At 36.0% G+C, this 22,990-nt stretch overlaps 3 pseudogenes; all 3 read right to left on the bottom strand.

Moving 5' to 3' along the window:
- Nucleotides 1-318: 318 nt before the first annotated feature.
- LOC111297765 (pentatricopeptide repeat-containing protein At4g30700-like) lies at nt 319-1,765 on the bottom strand (annotated as a pseudogene).
- Nucleotides 1,766-4,358: 2,593 nt separating this feature from the next.
- Nucleotides 4,359-6,021, bottom strand: LOC149515887 (18S ribosomal RNA; annotated as a pseudogene).
- An 11,640-nt stretch (nt 6,022-17,661) lies between these two features.
- LOC149515886 (25S ribosomal RNA) lies at nt 17,662-20,558 on the bottom strand (annotated as a pseudogene).
- Between the last annotated feature and the right edge of the window lie 2,432 nt (nt 20,559-22,990).

Below are 22,990 nucleotides of genomic sequence, written 5' to 3'. Positions count from 1 at the left end.
TTAAATTAAAATTGCGAGAAAACTTTAAAGAGTGCTTGAAAATTTAAAGAGAAAACCTAAGAAAACCAAAAACAATAAAAGCTTGAAAGTAAAGAACTTAAAATCAAATTGCAAGAACTTGAAATTGAAGAGAACTTTAATTAAAAACTTGAATTTAAAGTTCCAAAAATATAAAAACAAAAAAGGTTTTGGAAGAAAACTTGAAAACTTAAAAAATGCTTAAAGAATTGTCCAATTAAATCTCAATTACGTGCCAAAAATCTCAGCCTTAAAATCCTCATTTAAGCATATAAATGCTAGACATAATAATTCTTGCATTTTATCATCAAAATCTAACTAAATTAATTAAAAAATTCATCTAACTAATCTAACAATGGCTCTTGCACTAAAGAATATTGCAAATTGCATTTTTGATGAAGATATCAAAGGATATTTACAGATTTCTGAAGAACTGACTCGAATTCAATGACATTTTGCAAACATTTGGAGCAGAAGTACTCTCTCATACAAAAGAGTGTAATATATGATCTTTTATTGTATACTGCACTCAAGATAGAAATACAACATCTACAGCATGAAGATACCATGAATATAATCCACTAATCCTGTTTCCCCTCTCCTTAATCCAGTAAGAGTTTGATCCTTTCTAATGAACTTGGGTTCAATATGTTTAATGTTCCATAATTTCTCCTGTCACTATAATGAAGTGGTAGAATTGCAAACATTCCAACTGCAAGCTACCGTTAAGAAATTCAAAATTTTTTGCTTCACATTCTGAAACAAGTTAGAAAACACTATAAATTTAATAGACAAGTTTAAAACTTCATTTATACCTATACAATTTCTCCAATCAAATTAGCATAATTGGTATTGCAATTCTTCCACTTGATTTCATCCATTTATTGATCCAACTTTGCATAAATTTCTCTACTCTCTGTATGGTCCTTGCCACTCGCCCCAAAACAATGGACCTTATTATCAATTTCTATCAAACTACAACCTGCTACTTTAACTCAAGTCATTCATAAACTGTTTTGACTTTTGCTGCCTTACGTAAAATTCCTGATCCAGTATACATGTTTGAAACAACTACATGATCAAGCAAGTTTCATGAAACTAACATGCTAAAATCCAAATCCCCTTGCAACTTGCTGACATTCACCTAGGTCCTCCATGGTAGAGGTGAATCTGGAAAAGGGCAGTAATTAATAAAATCCATGGCATTAGGCAAAGGCCCTGCCCTCCCCAAATGATCAACCATACAAGCAAAATGCTTAATTACTGGCCTGTTCCAATAATTTGATTCCATTTCATTGAATAAGCATAATCCATCTTCTGATACCCAGTGTAACTACAAGCTTGAAGGAGAGCCAATATAGTCATGTCATAAGGTGCAAATCCTTTTCTTTTCATCTCTTCAAAGAGCATAAGTGCCTTTTTACCTAGACCGTGAATGAAATATGCAGAAACCATGGCATTCCAAGAAACTGAATCATGGCCATTCAGACCCATAAACATATAGCATGCATCTTCAATACTGCCACATTTAGCATACATGGTGATCAAAGCATTACTTACCGTTAAATCAGCTTCAAATCTCATTTTAATGGTGTAAGCATGAAGGCTTTTGTTGACGAAACAAAGCCATGGAATCTTCATCATCAGCTCTATTTGTTTCAATGAATCCAACCAGAATTGCATTAAACAAAGCAATATTTTTACTAGACAAACCATCCAAAACTATTTTAGCAGACTTTAGGTTATTACATTTGGATATATACTAATGCAGTCACAAATTGACATCACATAGATAACCCACCCTAATCACAAATCCATGGAGTTGACAAATTTTTGCAATCTCAGCAGCTATCAATCAAAGTTACTAAACAACCTGATCAAAACAAATTCCTTGGTAAAGTAATTCCAAGAACATAGCGACAGCCTTTTCACCACATCCACTTATTACATACCCCGATATGTGTTGTCCAAGAAATAAAATTCCTCTCACTCATCGAATCAAACATTCTCTCATCGTCTTCAGCCATTCCAACCTGCCCATACATAGTAATCACAGCATTCCCAAGAGAGGTCACATTAACAACCCCATATTTAACAGCAAGTCCATAACAGTCTCCCTCCCTCAATACCTACATTTTCACTACATGTACTTATTATATTAGTAAACGTATAATCAGATGGCTCTCAACCAGAACTTAACATATCAACAGAAACCCGAAAAGCTTTCACCATATATACAGCCTTCCTGTACTCGAAAATCATATAATTCAAACACTGAACATCCTTGAAACCAATGTTATCAAACACTTTTTCCGCTTCATTTAAGAAATCATTCGTTGAATACATAGAAATCAAAGAAGTAACCGCAAAAACATTTTCCTCAATCCCACTTTATATAACTCTCCTCGCTTCAACTACTCTGCCTCGCTGCATGCTTGTAAAATCACTGAATAAGGATGCTCATTGATCTTCTCCCCAAAGAAATTCATATCACGAGCGACTCGAAACACGGATTCAAAATCTTCATTGTATAAACACCCTTTAATTAAAGTAGTCCAATTGATTGCGTTACTAACAGGAATTTCATCGAATACCTTTTGGGCATCATCCAATTCGTTGAATTTAGCATAGATATTAATAAGATTATTTCCTTGAAATGCGTCGTTCAAAGAGTTAGATTATAATAAAATGAAGCGAGGTGCTTGATAAGCACCCACCTACAGACAAGTGGGGGAAGGCATTAGCAAGATATGTGCTGACAAGCACTCAGATTAATGAAATGTGAGGAGGCCATTCTTCAAAGAACAGATTGGTTAGGGGACATTGAGGGATCTTCGAATAAGGTAATGCAAAAGCTCATGTAGCATAATGAGGCATTAGAGTCCGTGGTGAGAACCTTACGAGAGGAGCTAGTCAGGCTCAAAGTTGATCATGCTGCATTACGAGCTACTGTGGTTGCTAGTACGAGCTTGGGACCGAGAGTGGAGGCTCATTGATGGAGTAAAGTCGTAGGTAAAGGCCAAGCTGCAATGAAGAGGTGCTAGAGTTGCTACAAAATCATTGACTTAAAATAAGTGCACCAAGTCCCCAAGGTCGAAGGGAAAAGGCCAAAGTGGGCAAGACATTGATGTTTGTTCCTCATGGGAGGAAAGGCCTGTGAGGAAGCCCAAATTTTACAAAATTGATAGAGCCACCAGCAAGGGTAAGTTGCTATTTTTGTGTTGGTCCATATCGAGTCAGGGAGTGCTTGAAGCTTTCAGCCATCAAGCGGGTAGAAAGGTTATCCGAAGGCAAGAGTGGCAAGGGTAAATAACTCCAGAAAGATCTCAAGGATGAGCAGTCAGATGCTAGTGGAGAGTGCTGAAGGGTTGGGACCTTTTAAGGAACAAATGAAGGGTTACGATAGAGTGTTGAGAAACTTAGGATCGAGACCAATGGAAGCTAGTAGAGTACATGTTTAGGTATAGGACCGAAATATTGGAAAATTGGTTCACGAGGCAGGAGTCAAAACTGATGTGTAAGGTAACTGCATCGTCCCTTTAACAACAAGGGTGTTACTGGAATGAGTGAGAAAGAATGTCATAGTCTGCAAGCTGGTCCAGGCCCAAAGGTTCTCTTTAAGTTAAGTAGCAGTTTTAGTTTTAGCAAGACAGAGTCTGACAACCAAGGGGACCAAGCCCTGAAGCGCACTGGAGGCCCAAGTTACAGAGAAGTAGCCTAGAACAATGGGACAAGTAGTGATTAAGACTCCAAAAGCTCAAGAAAGGTGTTAAGGTTCAGAGGATTAAGCCAAGCCCAGAGGTAGGCATTAGTGAATGATGTGCGAACACCCAGTCAGACCCAGGTGAGAGTACTAATGGTTAAGGTGCGAGTGCATAGTCAAGCCTAGGTAGGGGCACGTTTGACTATAGTCCTGGGAAGATCAGATCTGGGAGCTTCTAGAAGTTTTGATGCTCAACATGATTTCAGTAAGTCAATGATTGTGCAGCAACACCAAATCTCATAAAATCAAGGATTGTATCTTAGCTCTTAGATCAATAGATTGTAATCTCTAGAGTTTAAAAATGTATCTTAGGCACTAATTGTAAGAAGGACTCAGCTATAAATAGAGAGTCCCTTACCCGCATTGTATATAGACTAAAATCATTGAGTAATAAAATCTTTACTTTTGCTTTAAACTTTTTGTTATTTTTTTGTTAGCCTTTTTTTAGGCACTTGTTATGCCCTTTCATTTTACAATGTATTGGGTGGCCAAGCCTCGAAGTCTAGAGTATTCATGCACCATTTTTGTGTTAGGCTGATCTGAAATACGAAAGAATCCATTCCTGTGTCCAAGAGTTACGTGAGCCTAGAACTTTAGTCTCAACCTGTGATAAAGAGACGCAGTCAACGTGAGCTGATGACTCATGCTTAATAGGAATTCCTCATTGAAGACCAATAATTACAATGATCTATTTCCATCATGATGAAATTTTAAAGATTATCTGAGCTTGTTAGCCAAGGCTATAGACTTGTTAAATGCATCAGTACAGTGCATGTGTGACCTAGAACATCTACGGGCATCAAAGACCTATTATTACCTTAAACTTTCTTGCGTTAAGTGACCATAGTCCCTTTAAGAAGCTAGCCATGAAGGATCACCTCCGTGTAGCTAGGTAGCAGGTTGAGGTCTTGTTCGTTAATAGAATTAACTAGATAAATTGCTTTACCAACTAATAACAGCCATGTACCACCACCCATAGAATGAAAAAAGAGCTCTCAGTTTATCAATCCTTACTATGTGTGGACATGATAAGTTTTTTTGTGTTGAGTCAAATTAAACCACAAGCTTCACTTCTGGTGGTGCCTTTCTATCAATTTCTTTAAGTTTCAACCTTGTGACCATATTCCCCCTAGAACCTAAAGACTTTGATTTCTCATAAGGTGCCGATGAAATGCTAAAAGTAACATCCATCGATCCTCAATCGACATCATTTATGGTTGAGACTAGAACAACATCTAATTGTTTTCGAGCCCCTAACTTTCATTCTTGATTAATGAAAACATCATTGACAAATGCTTTCATAGTTGTTCAGCTTTTATAAATCCAAAAATTTCACATCTAACTATGAAATATGAATGCCCTTGACTATTCTTGTTAATCATTACTATGATCCTGAAGGCCAATACAAAATGACTAAAATTCTATTATGTTATCCAAAGCTCATATATACAAGCGTAAGCTAGCTTTAAGCACTATAATTTCTTTAAAGTAACAACATTGGAGGAACAACCCGATCAGTTAAAGCTAGGAGCAAATTAATGACAGTAAGGATGAGTAGACCAGTGCTTACTATGAGACGGACTAAATGACCCAACCCTAGCTCTAACTACAAGCTTTTTAACTGTAATAGCTTAAATATATACTATTCGAGCTAGAATTACTGCAGCTGTTGGCACCAGACTTACCCTCCAATAGATCTTCGTTAATGGTTTTAGATTGTACTCATTCCAATTACTATACTCATAGAGCCCGATATTGTTATTTATTGTCACTATCTTTTTATGTCAGGATTGGATAATTTACGTGCCTACTGCCTTTCTTGGATGTGGTAGCCGTTTTTCAATCTTCTTCTTTGAAATTGAACCCTAATTCTCTATCATCTGTCACCATTATAATAGGCCATTATCTTAACATCGAAAGTTGATAGGGCTGGAATTTGAATGATGCATCACTAATACAAAAGCTGTGCGATCCTTTGAGTTTTTATGAATCATCAAAGTAATAGGCAAAGCCCGTGTTGACCTTTTATCTAATAAATGCATCCTTTTTAGAAGTCAGAGTTTATTGCACTTATTAGCTTTAGAATTGCTACAGTTATCCGAGTAATATATACCATCAAATAAACCATAATTGATTTAATAAGCCATTCACAATTTCACAATCTGAATTAGTTCATACTTACATATACATGGCTTAATCTTTGAGACAAGCATATGACTACTGGCTGGATCAACCAGGTAGCACTCTTTTAAGACATTAACATCGTATGGGCCTTAACGCACAAACTAAGTGATGAAAAAAACTAATATAAAACACAAGCATCATGTGTGTCGAGCACATAAAATGCATAGCATCTGATGAATAAAGTCCGAGAGCCTACATACGCAAAATGTTCCACATCCGAGAGCACGATCAAGCACTAGTGCACCAATATGACCATAGAGGTTTGGATGGCATACTTGAGACATAGGGTACGATTAAAGTTTAACCCATAGCCACTAAGGAAATAAGATGGATAAGGGATGGTAAGACATCCTATTTTCATCAATTTAGGTATACAGCATAGGATTTCGATTATTTTCCCAGGGTATGATAACCACATAAGAGAGAGATTGAAAAGAATGATGGGTCAACAGTTTGATGCATCGAGCATATAGCCTCCTAACATGTACAACCATAACACTATTCATATACCCGTTACATAAAAGTGGCAGCATCTACGCATACCAATCCACAATTGACCCAATTAATTATTCGATGAGTAAGTGAAAGAAATGACATATGAGGCCATGCCACAACAATTTGGCATGGGAAAAACACAAGCAAAGGCCACAAGACTATCTTTACTATCCAACAGGTAACAACAGTATGATGCTACCAATGCTTGGTCTGGTTGGGATTGCACATGCAAACTTTGCTATCACTACCCCAGAGGGACATTACTCGATTCAAAAAATTATTCCTAGTGTTTTGGGTAGCATCGGTTGCATTGATGGGCTTGGTCAGGCTAAGGCATTTTTGTGGTTAATAAAAAGGGACCACAAGACTATTAAATACCTGAAACACTTAGCCAGGCCAAGCCCGCAATCGTAACTTTTGTTTGTACCACCTTAAGGAGCCATTGCCTGATTTAAGGACCTGGTCTGAGGTCTGGGGCAGCATTAGTCATAAGCACGAGCTTGGCTTGACATAGCTAAGCCTTTTTTCCACATACACCCCAACCAATCAAGACTATAGGCTTTTATAAGTCATCGAAGCAATCAATCATCGAATAACATGGCTAGAAGGCATGCATAGCTTGGATTTTGCTCTAAAAACATGATCGTAAATGTATGTAATGACAGACCTATCACGCACATCTACTCCCTCCGTAAAGGAAAGAGGGAAACTTAGACAACCACCCTTTAAAGAGCATGAAAAATTTTATAGATATGCTAGCAGTAAATATTAAAGTATCTATAATGGAGATACTTTTTTCAAACAAGCATATCCCTCACCAAGGGTTCACAAGTGCCTATGGTGACTGAGGCATGTGTTTGTACCAAAGCCTCATGTCACGGGCTATGCTTTTTCTCAATTAAGCAATAAATCGTGCCATACTTAAACAGATGCTTCCACCCAAATCAGTGAAAGATAGCTTGATATATGAACAAGAAACCAAAAAGCCATAAGTCAGTCTCACGCATGCATAATGATATATTGAGGCAAAATGGGAGCATACCAAGGTGACCTCGACGTTTTCGTGTATATAAAAAAATATATTTTATTAATATAAAAAAGACTATATTGAGTCTTCTCATAATCGTCAAGCCAGAGGGGCAGCCCTAGATGGGTGATTTAATACATACCTTAACTAGTGAAGCAGCCCAACAATATGTCAACTACTCACCTTCCTCTAAAGAGCAAATGAGATTTTATAACTATCCTACCTATAACCATTACAATGCTTAAAATGGGGACACTTTTCCTAACACATGAGATCTACCCTTCTTTTTAATACTTCTACCTAGTCATGGCCTTATACATGGGTGGTTCATGATAACCTATGCCCAATCATGATCCTATACAAGGTTGGCTCATGACATCCTCCCCCACCTATTCTATCGACGTCCTTATCGACTTATTGGCCTAAAATTTTTAATCTTTTGCTTGAATGCTCGGAGGTCATGATCTCTTTCCCAACTAGTTTTCTCTGGTCCTAAGCTTTTTCATTTCACTAAATATTCATGAATTATTCTTCAAGATACCCTAGATACCCTGTTAGTTAAAATCTCTTCAACTTGACATTCTAATGGTGGTTTCATGGTAATGGCAGCCCTGGTTGATTCCTTGTGGCTTGCATCTATGAGATATGTATGAAACAATTTTAAGTTACTCACATGGAACATTGGATGCACTTTTATCCATTTTGACGGGTCAATTTTGTAATAGGCATTCCTCACATTGGAAAGAATCTTCACTGGACCTTCATATTAATAGGCCAACCTATGATCTTGCTTCTTTAGGAACTTGATTTGTTTAGGCATTAGTTTAACAAGAACAAGATCATCAACTTTGAATTGATGTACCTTTCGACCCTTTTCGACCCATTTTTTCATGCATTTTGATGCTTTTTCCAAGTATGCTTATGCAATTTCTGTATTTTGTCTCCATTCTTTGTTGAGGTTGAATGCTCGTAGATTTTTCCCTCCATACAACTCAAGAGATATATGTGGTAGTCTTGGTAGTTATCCTGTGACCACTTTAAATAGACTTTTGTTTATGGAAGAACACTTATTAAAATTAAAACAAAGCTGAGCTATATCTAATAATGAAGGCCAATTCTTTTTATTAGCTTAAACGAAGTGTCCCAAGCACTTCTTCAACAACCTATTAAATCATTCAGTTTGATCATCGATTTATGGGTGATAGCTTAAAGAGATATTAAGTTGGGATCTCAAGATCTCTCTAGAAAGACCCAGTGAATCTTGGATCCCTATCACTAACAATGTTTTGAGGAAGGCCCAAGTACTTAATTACATGTTTAAACATCAGCCAGACTGTATCTTTCGTAGTGCAATACTTTTGGGTAAGAATGAACATGGCATATTTTGAGAAGTAGTTGATCACCACCAGAATGGACCTAAAATCACCAACTTTGGGAAGACCTAATATGAAATCAAAAGAGATACTTTTTCAAGGTCTAATAAGCATAGGTAGTGGTTCAAGCAAGCCTGCTGGTTTTTTTTTCAACTTTATCTTATTGGTAAATGAGACAAGTCTTAATATAATCCATCATATCTTACCGCATATGAGGCCAATAATAGCCTTGTTTTAGTAAGGCCAAAATATGTTGCCAACCAGAATGACCTACCCATGGTGTGTCATGGCATTCCCTCATTAGCATTTGTCTCAGACCTCCTATTTTTGGCACAAACAATCGATGACTTTTTGTTAATAAGACCCCATTTTCTTACCAAAAGTATTTGGACTTTTCTTTTTCTACTAGCATCAAGATGGTATTGGCCTACAGATATTTCCTTAGATTATCTTCAATTTGCTTGCGAACATCAACCGTGACTTTACTAGCCATCATTAGGGCTATACTCTTAAAGGTAGCCAACTTGACTTGTCTATTCAATGCATCTACTACTTGATTGGTTCTTCCAGCTATGTGCTCGAAACAAAATTTAAATTCAACTAGAAATTTTTGCCATCTAGCTTGTTTAGCCGCGAATCTTGACTGGGTGAGGAAATGACTAACTACTGTATTGTCTATCTTCACGATGAATTATGAACCCAACAAATAATGTCACCATACTCTTAGACAATGAATTACTGTTAGGAGTTCATTCTCTTAAGTCGTATATCTCCTTTCAACTTCACTCAACTTTCAACTTTCAAAGGTTATCGGATGCCGTTCTTGTATAAATACTCCCTCAATAGCAAAATTAGATACATCTGTTTGAACTTCAAAAGGCTTCATAATGTCAAGAAGAGCCAAGACAGGATATTTCATTATAGCTTCCTTTAATCCTTCAAAAGCTTATTGACTTTCACTTGTCCAACACCATTTATGCTTATTTTTCAATAGCTCTGTGAGGGTCGTGATTCTATGAGAGTACCATTCTACAAATCTCTTATAATAATTGGGTAATCCAAAAAATGAGCAAAGTTCACTGACATTCTTTGGTGTTGCCCACTCTTTGATAACCCTAACTTTTTTCATGTCCATTCGAATACAACTTTGTTCAACAATATGGCCTAAGAAATGGATTCGTGTTTGAATAAATGCACATTTTTTCTTTTTAACATACAGTTGATGGTTTTGTAGTCTTTAAAACACAAAACGTAGGTGCTCTTGGTACTCCTCCAGGATAACACTATAAACCATTATATCATCTAAATAAATAACCACAAACTTGTCAAGGTAGTCATAGAACACCTAATTCATCAAGGTATAAAATGTGGTAAGGGCATTAGTCAATCCATAAGGCATAACAAGAAATTTGAATACACTATACCGCATTACACAAGTGGTCTTTAGCTTATCTCCTTTTCCAATTCTGATATGATGATGGATAAATTTTAAGTCCAATTTAAAGAAGTATTTAACTTGGCTTAGTTGATCAAATAAATCTATAATAAGTGGGATGGGATATTTGTTCGTCACAGTGACTTTGTTCAAGGCCCTATAATCCATACACAATCGTAAACTCCCATCATACTTTCTTTAAAATAGTACAGATGCTCCAACTAGTGCTTTTGATGGTCTAATGAACCCAACTTGTAAAAGCTTATCTAATTATTTTTTCAATTCAACCAACTCGAGAAGAGCTATGCAACAAGAAGCTTAGCCGGTGGCTTGATTCTCGAAAAAAAGCTCTATCTCATGGTCCACTAATCTTCGAGGAGGTAAGATTTTAGGTAATTACTCCTACATCACACTATTAAATTCTTCTAATACCTTTTTCACCCCATATGGTACCTCTTCCAACTCAGTCCCTTCTTTATAGATTGGTACGGCCATATAGGAGGGCTCTCATCTCTTTACCTTTTTTTTAAATTATAAGGCTGAAATTATTTTTTTATTATTTTTATGAAGGATCGTGGTTGGTACAACACACGGGCGTTCTTTTAAGAATAATAGACAACTAGCAACGGGGATTAGGATTACCTGAGCCAACATCATAAAGTTCAATCCTAATACAACATCAAAATCATCTATGAGAGAGATCGTGAAATCTATATTTTTTTTCATGGCCCTAACTTGGTCATCACACTCTTGAAGCTTCCATTAATCGTAAAGGCTGGTGAATTAACCACTTTTATTTATCCACAGTTCTTACTAATCTTGAGACCACACATTTTTGCTTCCTCTGGTGGGATAAAGGTATTGGTTGCACCTATATCTACCATGGCCTTTGTGTTTTTTCCATTTACTATCAAGTTCACATACATCAGACATCTCACAGATTCTTTTTTTATCATATTTAGTTAATTACGAAAGGTATTAAAAATCATATTGAGCCTATCTTGGCTAGCTCCTTTGTGACTTATTCGATTGTCTTGAGCACTTTAGTGGACTTTTGATATGAGACTCTCAAAGCATTGATGGCATCTCTATATGGGCATTCGGCCACCCGATATGGCCCCTGGCATAGAAAGTAAGCTAGTGGTTGCCACGATTTAAAAAATGATACATTATTTGACTTGGGTTGTGTATTGTCTCGACTAAAAAACCTCCTATCAAATCCCCTACCAACGTGTCTATCCACTCTAGCCATTTTTTTTCTATTCCTAAAGTTAGAGTTACTGCCACCTAATGAAGGATTCTTTCATTTTAAAAGACCATCATCAAAATCATGAAGACGTTTGGCAATAGCCATGACCGTGGTCACATCTTGTACTTTCTATCTTTGTAATTCTATCTTGGTTCAAGATTTGAAGCCCTCAAGAAAATAAAACATCTTGACCTTTTTGCGTATATCTCTAATGTCTAATATTAGGGTAGAAAAGCTCCTCACAAACTCTCGTACCATTCTCATTTGCACTAATTTTTGAAGTCTTCTTCGGGCTATATACTTCACATTCTTAAGGAAGAGTTGGTTCTTTAATTTTTGCTTAAAATCTGCCTAAGTTTTAATAGGGCATTCATCATTTATAAATTTTGAATGCCACTATAACTTGGCATCACTACCAAGGTACATTGAAGCCATTGCAACCTTATTCTTCTCTAATTTTGTGTGCATAGCTCAAAAGTATTGTTTCATGTCAAACAAGAAATTTTCAAACTCTTTGACATCTGTTGCCCCCTCATAACACTAAGCTCTGGCACATTGGCCCTTTTTCCTTTTTCCATCGAGCTAGCATCTGACCTGGCCATAACCATTTGTAGAACACTCACTTGGGCCATGAGCTCCTCAAACTCTCTTTGAAGGATATTTAAAGCATCTCTAGTCTCTTCACCCAAGTTATGTAAAGTATCGGACAACTCTCGCCAAGTTGTCTCGATCTCCCTTAATTGATCATTATTACCGCATGAGCTTTTAAGGCAACTACCATGACCTCAAGCTCCTCAATCCTTTGTTGGTCACTAAATCCACCACTCATTGCCATTTTATCAATTCTCTAGCACTTGTCAACTGTGTTCTGATACCACGTGTCATGGGCTATGTTTTTTCTTAATAAAATAATAAACCATGTGGCACTCGAATGGACGCTTTCACCTAAATCAACCAAAGATAGCTCGATATCTAAACAAAAACCAAAAAGCCATAAGTTAGTTTTAAGCATACACAATGACATATTGAGGCAAAATGGAAGCACAACAAGGTGACTGTGGCATTCTCGTATATATAAAAAAAATATTTTATTAATATCAAGAAGAGTATACCGAGTCTTCCCATCATCGTTGAGCCAGAAAGGTAACTTTAGATGTGTGATCTAATACCTACTTTAACCAGTGAGGTAGCCCAATAATATACTAACTGCTCACTCCTTCTAAAGAGCAAATGAGATTTTATAGCTATCATACCTATAACAATTACAATGCTTAAAATGGAAACACTTTTCTTAACACATGAGATCTACCCTCCCCCTTAGCACTTTTATCCGATCATGGTCCTATACATAGGTGACTCATGACAACCTATGCCCAGTCATGACCCTATACAAGGTTGGCTCATGACACCCAGCATGTGCCAATGATGTTTAAAGTAAGTACCTACAATAAAGGCTAGTATGTACCGATGGTGTTTGAGGTAATTGCTCGTACTAAGGGTCATTTTTTATTGATACTAATCAAAGCATGTACCCATACGAAGTCCATATAGTGTCGATTTTGATTGTGACATGTGATTTCACTAAAGGCCAATATGTATCGATGATGGTCAAGGTAAGTATCCATACCAAAGGCCAACTTGTGCTAATGATGGTTGAGACATGTACTCTCACCATGCACTAACATGTTTTGATTATGGTCGAAGCCTTAGCTAAAGTTTAATTCTAAGCCTTGGTGTGTATATTGGGTTGAGCAGGTGCTAATGCCACATTTTCTACATAGAGCACCTTCGTCGAAGTTAAAAAACTTGATCGATGGTATCAAAGGTTCCAATAATTAAATGAAGGGGCGAGGAGTATGCATACATAATGTGCAATGGGTGCTAGTCCTTAGCCTTTATATTGGCCCCTTATCCCCTAAGAAACCTCAACAATTGACACCTCTTTAAAGAGCATAAGAGCTTTTATAGGTTCACAACCAGTAGCCATTCAAATGTTTGAAATGAGAATTATTTTTCATATGGTCACAAAATCTTTTACAATAAGATTTTTTAGCTAAATTTTTTCATGGATGCCAACAAAAATACAATGATCATGAATACCAAATTTAGGGCCAAAACTCTTTTTAAAAAAACTTCAAAAAATCTCAAATCATGAAAAATAAAAAATGAGTCATCTTATCATAAAACTTCACATAAAGGCTTATGAGACCATTATATGAATTTACAAGCCATAAAAATGGCACTAGCATGGTAAAAATATGAAAATAGGCCTAAACCCACCTATTGCCTGGTTGTGGTACATATAGTGCACGACTCGAGCTTAGGATACCGATGCATGGTGCGTGACTTAGCATGTACCAATGGTGTTTGAGAAAATTATCTATACCAAAAGTTAGCATGTGCCAATAGTGGTCGAAGCATTTATTGAGATCAAGGGCCAACATATTTCGATGGCAGTTGAGGCATGTGCATATGTCATGATCTGTAAGCTATCTAAGCCCAAGGGTTCTCTCTTAGTCAATGAGCAGTTCTAGTTCTAACAGGACAAGGTCTGACAATCAAGGGGACCAAGCCTTGAGGCGTACCAGAGGTTCAGGTTATGAGGAACTAGCCTAGTACAATAGTATGGATAGTGATCAAGACTTTAGAGGCTCAGACCCGATGTTCAAATTTGGTAAAATTAAGCTAGGTATAGGTGCTGGTGATCATTATATGAATTTACAAGCCATTAAAATGGCATTGGCATAGCAAAAAATATGAAGATGTGCCTAAACCCACCTATTGCTCAATTATGGTATGCATAGTGCACAGCCCAAGCCTAAGATATCCACACTTGGTGTTTGACCTAGTATATACCAATGGTGTTCAAAGGAACAGCTTGCATAAAGGGCCAACATGTATTAATAATGGTCAAAGCATATGCCAAGACCAAGGGCCAACATGTCTCAATGGCGATAGAGGCAATGTGTATATGCCACGGTTTGCAAACTAGTCTAAGCCCAAAGGTTCTTTTCGAGTCAAGGAATAGTTTTAGTTCTAATAGGATAGAGTCTGATAGCTAAGGGGACTAGGCCTTAAGGTGTACTAGAGGTCTAGGTCATAGGAAACTAGCCCAAAATAGTGGTACGAGCAATGATCAAGACTCCAGTGATTCAGATATGATGTTCAGGTTTGGTGAAATTGAGCCATGCTTAGGTGCAGGAGCTGGCAAGTGTTATACAAATTTACAAGCCATAAAAATAGCATTAGCATGGTAGAAATATGAAGATGTGCCTGAACCTACCTACTATCCAATCATGGTGCACATGGCATATGACCCAGGCCTAAGATACCCGTGCTTGGTGCATGGCCCAGTATATGCTGATAGAATTCGAGAAAATTACCCATGTAAAGGGCTAGCATGTGTCAATGGTGGTCAAAGCATGTATAAAGACCAAGGGCCAACATGTCCTAATAGTAGTTGAGACATGGACATGTGTCACGATCCACAAGTCGGTCTAAGCTTAAAAATTTTTTTTGAATGAAAGAGCAGTTCTAGTTCAAGCGAGAAAGGGTCTAATTGTTAGAGAGACTAGGCCTTGAGGCCTATTAAAAGCTCAAGTCACAGGGAGTTAGCCCAAAACAGTGGTACAAGCAGTGATCAAAACTTTATAGGCTCATACATAGTGTTTAGGTTTAACAAAATTAAACCAAACCCATGTATGGGGATTGGTAAGCACTTATGTGAATTTACAAGCCATAAAAATGGCATTAGCATGGTAAAAATATGAAGATGTGACTGAACCCACCTATTGCTCGATCATGGTGCTCATTATGCTCTACCTAAGTCCAAGATATTCGCGCGTGATGCGTGACCTAACATGTATCAATAGTGTTTGAGGGAACTGCCCGTACAAAAGGCCAGCATATGCCGATAATGGTCAAAACATATGCCAAAACCAAGGGTTAACATATCCTAATGGTGGTCAAGGCATGTGCTTATGTCACGATCCGCAAGCTAGTCAAGCTTACGGGTTTTCTCTGAATTAAGGAGCAATTTTAGTTCTAACGAGAAAAGGTTCGATACTAGAAGAACAAGGCCTTGAGGCCTATTGGAGGCCCAGGTCATAAGACACTAGCCTAAAATAGTGGTACAAACAGTGATCACGACTTCAAAACTCAGGCACGATGTTCAGGTTTAGCAGAATTTAGCCAAACCTAGATGTGGGCATTAGTGAGCACTTAGATGAATTGACAAGCCATAAAAATGGCATTGGCACAACAAAAAAATGAAAATGTGCCTAAACCCACCTACTACCCGATCGTCATAAGCATTGTGCTTGCCTCGAGCCCAGGATACCTACAGTGGTGTGTAACCTAGCATGTGTCGATAGCGTTCGAAGAAACTACCAGTACAAAAGATTAGTATGTACCAATAGTGGTTAAAGCATATGCCAAGACCAAGGGCTAACATGTATCAGTGGTGGTCAAGGTATGTGCATGTGTAACAGTCGACAAATTAATCTAGGCCCAGCGGTTCTCTCTAAGTCAATGAACAGTTTCAGTTCTAACGAGACAGGGTCCAATTGCTAGAGGAACCAGGCCTTGAAGCATACTAGAGGCCCAAGTTGCATGAAACTATCCCAAAACAATGGTACTAACAGTGATCAAGACTTTAAAGGCTTAGGCATGGTGTTTAGGTTTGGTAAAATTAAGTCAAGCCCAAGTGTGAGGGCTGGAGAATGCTTATATGAATTTATAAGCTATAAAAATGGCATTGGCACAATAGAAATATGAAGATGTGCTTGAACCCACCTAATATCCTATTGTTGTGTACATGATGCATGGCTCGAGCCTAGGATACCTACACGTGGTACGTGAACTAACATGTGTTGATAGTGTTCAAAAGAACTATCCACACAAAGGGCAAGCATATATTGATGATTGTCGAAGCATGTGCCAAGATCAAGGGCTAACATGTCCTGATGATGGTTAAGGCATGTCCATGTTTCACAGTTCACAAGCTGGTTCAAGCCTAGGGGTTCTCTCCAAGTCAAGAAGTAATTTTAGTTCTAGCGACATAGGTTCTGATGCCAAAAGAACCAAGCCTTAAAGGTTATTAAAGGCCTAGGTCATAGGGAACTAGCCCAAAATAGTAGTATGGATAGTGATCAAGACTCAGACAAGGTGTTCAAGTTTAGTAGATTGAGCCAAAACTAAGTATAGATGTTAGTGAGTGATGTGCGGGCACACGGTCAAACCCAGGTGCAAGCACTGATGATCAAGGTATAAGCACATGGTCAGACCTAGAAGCTGACATACCTAAACATAATCCAGGGAAGATTAGATTTATAGGCTTCTTGATGGCCCAATACCATAGCATAATTTTTGACAAAGCTAAAATTATATTGAATACTTGGGTTTATAGGCTGACTTAGATAGGTGGAGTCAATTTCTTATCCAAGGCTGCATAGAGTTTGGTTTAAGACCAAAGTCTGTGACACATGCACCGTGCACCATTTGGTGCCGATGGCAATCGAAGGGTAGACAAGTAGTGCCTTAGGTGGGAAGGTCACGGTACACATGCCATACCAAGTGCCAATATTTACCAAAAAGGTATCTAAAGCAACAACTTGCCCAAATGCTAGCATCTGCCAAAAAGGTGTCTAAGGTAACAACTCATACCAAGGGCCTGCTTGTGCTAATAATGGTTAAAGCAAGTGCATGCACTAAGTGCTAGCATATGGCGATGGAGTCTGAAGTAACATCTCGAATTAAAGGTCCAGCATCTGTTGATGGTGTCTAAGGCAATAACGGGCCAGCATGTGCTGATGGTGTTAAATGCAATTATTTGCATGAACCAAGGGCTAGGTGTTGTTGATGGCATGCAAGCAAAATCGATTTAAGGGCCACCATGTGCTAATGGAGTTTGAGATAAATACACGCACTAATGGGGGAGCCCATCCTTGTAATAAATACTAAAGGCATTTGGTTGTCATTTACTTAGATGCTTGAGAGAGAGATGTCATCCCCCAGTCGAATCGATTACAATAGAGAACACCATTCATCCCCAACCCTAAAAGGGTATGGTGTAAAAAAATGAAGTAAGAGAACTTCGGTGGGTGTGGAAGAAAAGGGACGAATCGAAGTAACAAATGACTGAATCTCAGTAGATTATGGTAACAAAGCCACTCAGCCACTCAACCACTCAGCCACTCAGCCACTTACAATACCCCATCACGTATTTAAATCATTTGCAAAGGATTCTACCTACTGCTCAATGGGAATTAAACTTCAAAAAGGCCCAGATACCTTGTCTGCCTCGAGGGGCTACACTTATGAGACATGCCTTTAAGGGCCATGGGCCCCTACTACAAGTCGACAATCGGATGATAGGCACGTGCATTGCTTCTAGCCTAGATTTTAACTTAGAGGCCTTTTGTCATAATCTAACGCACGATAGCTTTATGCCACTAATTTTTCAACCAAGCACGATGACCAATTGTGTGAATCAACAGTTTTTCTCATACTAGGTAGAATAACTATTGCGACATTGCCATTAGTAGGATAAAACTAACTTGTCTTACGATGGTCTAAACCCAACTTACATTTCTTAGTGGTGGGTGAACAATCCAAAACTTATTGAATCCTGCTTCACAATGATAAGAAGAGCCAACATTAAAAGATTAAAAAGCAACGTCGCTAGGAACGCTTGACTGCCACAAGCCAGTTATCCCTATGGTAACTTTTCTAGCACCTCTAACTTCAAATTTCGAAGGTCTAAATGAACAATAGGCCACATTTTTCATAGTTCATATTTGTACTAGCAATCAAAATTAAATGAGCTTTTACCCTTTTATTCCACGTAAGATTTCTGTTGTCATTAAGCTTATCTTAAGACACTTACATTATCTTTTAACAGGTGTGCCGCCCTAACCAAACTCCTTACCTGATAATATTTTTTACCCGAATCAATTGATCGAAGCTGATTTTAGGTAAAAAAAAAAGAGTTATGCACTACTTCTAATTCAAGGAATAAGAAAATAACATTAAATAGAGTGATATTTCAATTTCGACTGAAGGTTCCCACTTATCATACACCTCTCAAGTCACTTCACAAAGTCAAACTAAAGTCAAGCTCAATAGGGTCTTCTTTCCTCGCTGATTTTGTGAACCTCATTCCTTTAGCTGTGGTTTCACTGGATAGTAGACATGGATAATAGGAATCTCATTAATCCATTCAAGCGCATCACTAATTAGATGATGAGGCATTTAGCTACCTTAAGAGAGTCATAGCTACTTTCGTCATTTATCTGCGCTTAGTTGAATTTCTTCACTTTGACATTTAAAGCATTGGATAGAAATCACATTGCATGAGCATCCACAGGGACCATCATAATGCTTTGTTTTAATTAAATAGTTGGATTTCCTTTGTCTGTACCAGTTTTAAGTCGACTATTTGTCATCTGAGAAAGACTTTCGATGGAACTGTTCTCAGTTTATCCTCTAACCGGCATTTAATGACCCTATTTTACTGCAAGGATAGCTCGAACAATGCATCAACAATCGATAAGTTCAGGATTAGGACCTCGTGCCTAACCCTTAGAGCTAATCCTTTTCCTAATGTTACAGATCCATTTTGTCGACTTTTTTTCCCACATTATTTTATCGACCAAAGGCTATTCACCTTGAAGACCTGATGTAGTTATAAGTATGACCGGGCATGGATGGCACTCAATTTTTTAGATTTTCAAGGGCCACCAAGGGTATACCGAACACCACGCGATGTATGGTGCTCTTCTAGCCATTGGACCCTACCTTCGACAAAGCCATTTCTAGGATGGGCAGCCATTAAACAAAAAAGATAACTTTTCCCAAGGCCTCCACTAATGTCTCTAGACTCTCTAACATCGTTGTCAGCTGTCGCGTCCTGGTTCAATAATTTTAACTCAATTCTCTTTTGAATCTCACGTTGGATGTACTATCGAATAGGCTTTCTTCATCTTTTTGGAGCGACTAACCCATGTTTAAATGTCGTTCACATGGAACCTTTCCCCTCTTCAACCTTCAAAGTTTTCATTTGAATATTTGCTATTACCTCCAAGATCTATACCGAAGACCACTTTACTTTGGCTCGAACTTAGGTTTTGCTACAATCATTTCTTACTCGTCGGGGCCTAGCCCTCACCTCGATGGCCTGTATAGGTCATACGTTTAAACGCCATCCATTTTTTGGGCTAGTTAATTTGGTAGGTGAGTTGTTACACACTTTTTAGTGGATTTCAACTTTCATGACTACCGTTCTACTATCTTAATCGACCAATACCCTTTGTGGGTTTTAGGTTAGTGCACAGTTAAGCACCATAACTTGACTTTCAGTTCATCATGCATCGCCAGTTTTATTTATCAAAAATGGCCCACTTGAAGCTCTCAATTCCATAGCACGGCTTAACGGAATAGCTGCACCATCCTACCTATTTAAAAATTTAGCATAGGTCGAGGGCGTTGCGCCCCGATGCCTCTAATCATTGGTTCTTGAATTATTTTTATCTTTTCTTTAATTTATTTTTTATAAAATATATTCAAAAAAGGAAAATAAAAGATATTTAATATTTTAAAATATATTTTATTGACAAAAAATAATATTTTATTATAATTTATAAGTAAAATAATATTTTTAATAAAAAATATTTTTTTTGTTTTTAAAATGATATTCTTATGTGTAAAAAATGATCGACAATTTATTATATATCAAACTATAAATATTTCTTTGGTTCATAAAAATAAACATTAAATCAATCAAAGATACCAAAAAAAAAAAAAAAACTATATTGATAAAAGGAATTTTGATGAATCCAATGGACAACATAAAAAAATAACTAAAAATAAAGACAAAAATCATTATGATTTGCTTATTTCTAAAAATATTTTATCCCCTAACCACCAAAGAGAATTATGAATTTGAATTTTTTTTTTATTCAAAAGATAAAAATAGTATGCATAGAATTTTGGTATTTTTAAATAATGTAAAAAATTGATGTCAAGTTTTTAATAAAAACAAACATCTTGATAGTGATAAAAAGAAACTAATTAAATTAAAATTCTTTCTTTAACCTAATTATCGACTAGAAGATTTAGTTTGTATGAATCATTATTGGTTTAATATTTTTAACTTATTTTAATTAAAAAAATTATTTTTTATTAAAAACAAAAATATAACTAATAAATTATATTACAATAAAAAATATCAAAATTTAATTTTAATATAAAATATATAAGAAATAAATAAAATTTTGAGATAATTTTGTGTTTGGTCCTTAAATTTTAAAAAAAATTCTATTTTGACCCCTAAACTTTGAGAAAATTCTATTTTGGTTTATTATCTACTACATAAGATGCTAACTGACATCATCACGTAATGTCAGATGGCATTCATTGTCAATTTAAATGGTTCCATAGATAGAGGGACTAAATTGGTACTCATTTGGGCAATTGAGGACTCAGTTAGAATTTTTTAAAATTTAAGGACTAAAATAGAATTTGACCTAAAATTTAGAGACCATAGGTGTTATTTACTCTTTGTTAATTATGGAATGAGATAATAATAATCCATTTGGCCACATGTCAATTTCTTATTATATAATATAAGGGATAATTGGTAATTTATAAGGGTTTATTTGTAAATAATTATAAAAGAAGAGAATTTTTTTTAATTATGGTATAAGGCATAATAGTCCATTTGATCACATGTCAATTTCTTATCACGTAATAAAAATGATATTTTGGTAATTTTATAAGAGATTACTTAGAAAATAATTATAAGAAAATGGGTATTTTCATATTTATGGCATGAGAGCATAATAGTTTATTTGGCTACATGTCAATTTCTTATCATATAATAGAAAAGGTATTTTCATAATTTATTGAAAGATTATTTAATAAATAATTATAAGAAAATGGGTATTTTTATAATTATGATATAAGGGCATAATAGTGCATTTGGATACATGTTACTTTCTCATCAAATAATGAAATAGGTAATTTTGTAATTTAGTAAGGGATTTTTTTAATGTATAACATATAATGGAAATGGTATTTTGATAATTTCATAGGAGATTATTTAGTAAATAATTATAAAAGAGGGGGTATTATCATAATTATGGTATGAGGGTATAATAGTCCATTTGACCACATGCCAATTTCTTATCATATAATAGAAATGATATTTTGATAATTTCAAAGGAGATTATTTAGTAAATAATTATAAGAGAATAGGTATTTTCGTAATTATCATATGAAAACATAATATTCAATTTGGCTAATGTAAATTTCTCATCATATATTGGAAAGTACATTTTGGTAATTTCTTAAAAGATTATTATTATTATTATTATTATTATTATTATTATTATTATTATTATCATTATTATTACTATTATTATTAATATTATTAATTCTTTTTGGAACTGATTTTTAGACTTGACTTCACTTTGCCATCTATACCGAGAAACATACCATACATGTTGTCACAAGGATTAGATATATAGCACTTTTGGAAAACCATATAAGATAAAGGTGGCAACTAGATGGGTCGGGTTTAGGTTGGCATATTTTGCGTTGAAGAAAAATCATATCATTTCAAATTCTAGTCATTTTAGGTTTGAATCATCTTAAATTTGAGTCATTTAATATTCGAATCTTTCAAGTTTGACACTTAGTATTTGGGTTTGACCATTTTCAAGTCAAATTTATTGAGTTTTGAAATCAAATCAATTTAATTCTTAGTTGACCTTCAGGTTGTTACATGTTAGATTATTTTAGATTTAGGTTTATTCAATTTTGAATCATTTCAGGTTCAAGTTAAACGAGTTTAAGTTATTAATTTTCTTAGTTAAATTTGATTGGATCAAGTTTGAATGAAATTGATAAATTTTTTAGATTTAGATAAGCTTTCACAATACTAATATTGGAAAATAAGAAACCCATTGTCTTCAATTTCTGACCAATAACAATATTAATCCTTTGCGAAGTAACTATTAATTAATGTGTTTTTTTTTTTCCAAAATAGTTTATGTTAGCTTAAAGATTTGGAATAAACCAAAAGGGGGGTGAATTATTTTTAAAGAAGTTTTCAAAAAAAATATTCAATAAGCACAAATTTTGCTAAACAATTAAACACAACAATTAAAAGTAAATAAAAGATAGAGAAAATAACACTGCGATTTATAAAGGTTCAATCCTTCCTTAGGCATCTACGTCCTCTCCCTTAACCTCTCTTGCCAAGGAGTTCAATCCACTATAAGTGTTGAAGATTACAACCAAGCTTCTCTAAGCTTTACAAAGTCAACACAATATACTATTAAGGGTTATCCTCCCCTTTAAGCTTACAAACTCACAAAATAGAAAAATGAAGTGTTTTGCAAACTCTAAGAACCTCACAAAGGTTGGGTGTTTGCTAAGTTGAAGT

This window comes from Durio zibethinus, chromosome 12, assembly GCF_047325235.1.
Source record: "Durio zibethinus cultivar Kanyao isolate XHJ-2024 chromosome 12, ASM4732523v1, whole genome shotgun sequence".
Lineage (NCBI taxonomy): Eukaryota > Viridiplantae > Streptophyta > Magnoliopsida > Malvales > Malvaceae > Durio > Durio zibethinus.
This window is presented reverse-complemented; position numbering and strand designations above follow the sequence as displayed.